Source organism: Callorhinus ursinus, unplaced genomic scaffold, assembly GCF_003265705.2.
Source record: "Callorhinus ursinus isolate GAN/ISIS: 27379988/994484 unplaced genomic scaffold, GSC_fseal_2.0 scaffold5, whole genome shotgun sequence".
Taxonomy (NCBI): domain Eukaryota; kingdom Metazoa; phylum Chordata; class Mammalia; order Carnivora; family Otariidae; genus Callorhinus; species Callorhinus ursinus.
Window position 1 is genome coordinate 62,713,025 of NW_027397067.1, and position 4,353 is coordinate 62,717,377.

The window sequence follows — 4,353 nt, forward strand, 5'->3', positions numbered from 1 at the left end:
TTGGCCTTAGATAAGTTACTTACCTTCATGTGCTGATTAGCACTCATCTGACGATTTAAGGGAGACCCTTTGCTGACCTCCCAAGCTTTCTCTGCATGCAGTTCTTTCCTTGCTAGTATTCTATGAACTCAGCTCCTCTGGCGCCCTCAAATCCAGCTTCACCAAATCAGCCCCTGGCCTCCACCAGAGTCCTCCTCCCTCACTCTAGAAACTCTTTCCAAGGTGAGAAAATAATAGGGTTCACATTACTTTTTTTCTGTTCCTCAGGGATCATTACCTTGCATTGTCTGATGTGCAATGTCTAAAAACCATTGTTTCACATATTTTGTCTGGAATTTATTTCAACTGGGAAGATGAATCCAGTCTTATTCTATTTTGGGCAGAAGTCACATGTTGTTGTTTTTGATAATAAGAGAAATTTGCATATATTCATAGAGGGGAAAAGATTGAGTGTAAGGTAAAAATTGAAATTGAAGAGAGAGAAGGAAAGATTAATGAATGAATTTCCTAAAGGAAGTACAAAGGAGAAATCATGAAAAGCTGGGATGGGACTTACCCTTGGACATGGGAAAAAAACATTTTGTCTGAGACAGGAAGGAAGGAGGTGAGTAATAGTGATACAGCAGAGAAATTTAGATGCAGAGTACGTTTGGCCAGTTAATATTAAGTGAGCTCCTATTATGTAATGTGAATAAATCTCAACTACTTTCTGCAGTGTGGGTCAGGAGATGGAGCACAGGTCTCCCTGAAATCACCCTCCTTCCAAATCCTTATTCCTGAGCTTTCCATATTCCTGATAAAAGTGAGGGTTTTATAGATTATCCAATGAGTTCTTAATCAACTTACTTTAAAACTGCTGTTGGTCTTATTCACAGCTCACATTGGTATCTGATATCTATCATCTCCTGGTGTCTCCACTGATCTTTTCAAATTAATATCCTGTTACACAATACTACCTAAGGGATATGAGACACATGAAAATACAATTTCAATTTAGGGAGGGAAGTGTTCTGCACATCAGGTTGTGGAAACACAATGGATGGGTGGGGGCCCTAAATAATCTTTAATGGCCAGATAAATGCTGCCATCAAGAATTGCCCTTATGACCCAATTATCCACAAAATAGATATGGGCACAGGAGTGGTGAGAAGAAAAGATGTTCCATTAGGGGGAGGAGTATGTGTACAGGTTTGGAGGCAGGAGAATTATTGGAAATGTAGATGGATTAATAGGATAGGTGAGGTCAGGGAGCTCATCAGAAGCTGTATCTCATAAATACCCTGAATGCATTCTGGGTGTTTCAAATTGATCCTGAGAACAGTAGGGAATCCTCGAGGAGTTTTAAGTAGAGGAGTGACTGCAATCGATTTTGTTTTTAGAAGTCATTCTGGGAGCAGTGTAGAGAATACAAGGGAAGGAACGAGACTGTGAGGATATTTGTTGTGACAGGGGATAATATCCTGAGATAGAAGGAGAACAGTGGGGACAGAGAGAAGTGATACATGCTAGAGAATAAGGTAGTAGAACCACCAGGCCTCACAACTGATTAAATATGTGGCATGAGAGGAGCTACCCGGGGAAACACCCAGATGCTTGTCTTGGGTTACTGGATTGACAGCCTTGTTTTCAATGAAACAAGTATTACTGGTTAGATGTCCCAAAACTCCTTGTAAGGTAAGAAAAAGTAGGGGCATCTGGAATGGTTTAGAGCTGCTTTTTTATTCCTTGAACATATTGTCTACTGTGCCAGGCTTAAAGATAGGGGAAGGGAAAGAAGCTATGGGAAAATAAGCAAGACAAGTAGTGGGTGCGGGGGAGTGACAGAAAATGACAACCTCAGGAATCCCTAAGGCCCAGTCCAGGTTAGATAACATGAATTAGTAGTGGAAACAAGAGTCTTGGTGATGACCTTCTTTCAGCAACCCTGGGTGCTGTGAAAGTAGAATCAGAGAAAACAGGTAGAGATGGTGGGTTGAACCCCAGCTGCAGAATAGGGGCAGTGTGGATAAACTTACAGTAAGGTACAAGATGGGAGACAATATCTGGGACTAATACAAGCATCTGTAAAATGCCTTCCCGTGAGCACAGAATGGGGCCAATGAGAGAATAAAGAGAGAATGAAAGGCTGGAGGCCAAAGGCCTGAGAATGAAGGAGAGTTTGATGAATAGGAGATAGCCATCAGAGAGAAGGTCAGCATTTGAGGGAATGGAAGTAGTGAAATTCCAACAAGGTGGGTCCAGATGTGATTTCACCTCAATAAAGGTAGCAAGTGGTTTCCAGGCAAGATTGTTGAAAGTATCGTGAATATGAATGATGACATTCCAAACAAGGGTGTCCACAGAAAGTCTATGAAGAAGATAAAAGTCACTCTGGAAGTCAGTAAAGGAAACAGGATGGGGAAAGAGCAGAAAAGTGAAACTGTGAAGTGCTCGTAGTCAATTGTGTAGAGGAAGGGACACACTGGTGGGGTGGGGTGGAGATGAGTGCTTTCCTTCCTTGGAGTCCAGAGGTGTTGCTTTCATTAGAAGGAAACTGGTATCATCAAGAGAAAACAGGTTTGGGTAGTGATCATGAGGAGGGAGAACCATTCTAGGAAGGAATTTATTTTCAAGTAAATAATATGTTACAATTATAGAAGAGGACTCAAGGACAATTCTTTTCATTCCACTGGTCATTGTGGCAGCAGGTAGAAGAGGGAAAGCAGGGACAGTGAGGGATACATCGTATATAGCAAGGAAGGTGCTGGAATTTTTTAAAGAAGTGTAGTTGAGGATCTCCGAGTCATTCGCATTTCTGGAAACTCCAAAGTCATTTTAAGTTTATTCACTAAAATTGGGGGGGGCATCATAGTTTCTGAGCATCTCCATGATAAAATTCTTTGAAGAAGTCTTTCCTTTGAATGTTCTTTAAGTGCTTATGGAGAAATGTTAGGCAGAAAATTTGATACGATACGATATGATACGATACAATACAGTACACAGGAAGATTATTCCCTGCCTCTCAGGGTCTGAACACAGAGTTCACTGAGGAAACAAATTAGTGCAGAAAACTTTAAATTTCCCATTAAATAACTAATGCACATTAAATATCAGAAAGTGATGACTAATAGGAGGAATATACAAAAGGTTTCACCCACACCCTGTTTTGTGGTTTTTGCCCTAATCCTGCCACCACACTTGTGAGTTTCACTTATTAAAATAATAAAGAAGTAGAATGACTAAAATCTGCTGACCAATGCATGGAGCTCTACACAGTCCCTTAAAGGCCAGTACTGACAGAAAAGATCAGTATTCCATTTGGAGAATGCCTGATGATGTTAGCTAATATTTTTTTCCAACCTGATCTACCTGCGTATGCTGGTGTGTGTCCTTTCGTTTCTATTCAGCTGATCTTTGAGAAGATTAATCTCGTATCCTTTATTTCACTTACAAAATGTTGACATTAAAATCAAAGATAAAATGGGGATAAACTGGGGCAGGGAATCTAAACTATACATAGCATCCTTTTAAAAAGAAGTCCATTTAAGTGTTTAAGAGACAACAATTCATAAGTTTCAGACAGGTAAAATCAGTAATTAAAGTTTTATGCGGAAAATATAGCCTATGCAACATCATGTGTACACAGAGCATGATATGTTTGTGTGTAAAAATTAAAAAAAAATAGGAGTCATCATATTAGCTGCCATTAAAGGGGCGCTTCCCATGCGCTAAACTCTTTTCATGTTAATGTAATCTGGGCAATCACAGGAGGTAAATACCCTTACCCCCATTTCACAGATGAGCACCGATGAGCACACCACCGGCACACAAAGAAGCCGGTTGCCTGTCCAGCATCCACCGCCACTGGACCTGAGCCATCTGACTCTGTCCTAGTGGTATTTTAAAAAATCTTACTAGACTCCCATTTAAAGCATATCCGCTCCACTTTTTAGGTGTGACTGGTGACCTTGATTTTACCTTCTGAGTCACAACTTCAAGACTTGTCTTGTAGTTAAATTGAGGAAAGTGGGGTAGGGAAGTTGTGAGAGCTGGGGGGCGGGGGAGGGCAGGTGGAAGAGAACAGGTGGAAACTAAGAAGGGAGTTAGAAGAAACAAAGAGCAGGGCGCGCCGGCCCGCGGAGGGGCGAGCGGAGCGGGGCAGGAAGGACCGCGCCAGGTGGCCGCCGCACCTGTGCACGTGACGACAGGAGCGGGCGCCTGGGCAGCTGTGGCGCGCTCACCTGGACCCACGTGACGGGGCGGGGCCCCGCGCGGCTCAAGACAGCGCGGCCACGCCCCCTCCCGCGCGGCGCGCCGGGACCCCGCGGACCCGAGCGGCGGCGGCGGCTGCGGGAACCCGGGCGGCGGAGGCGG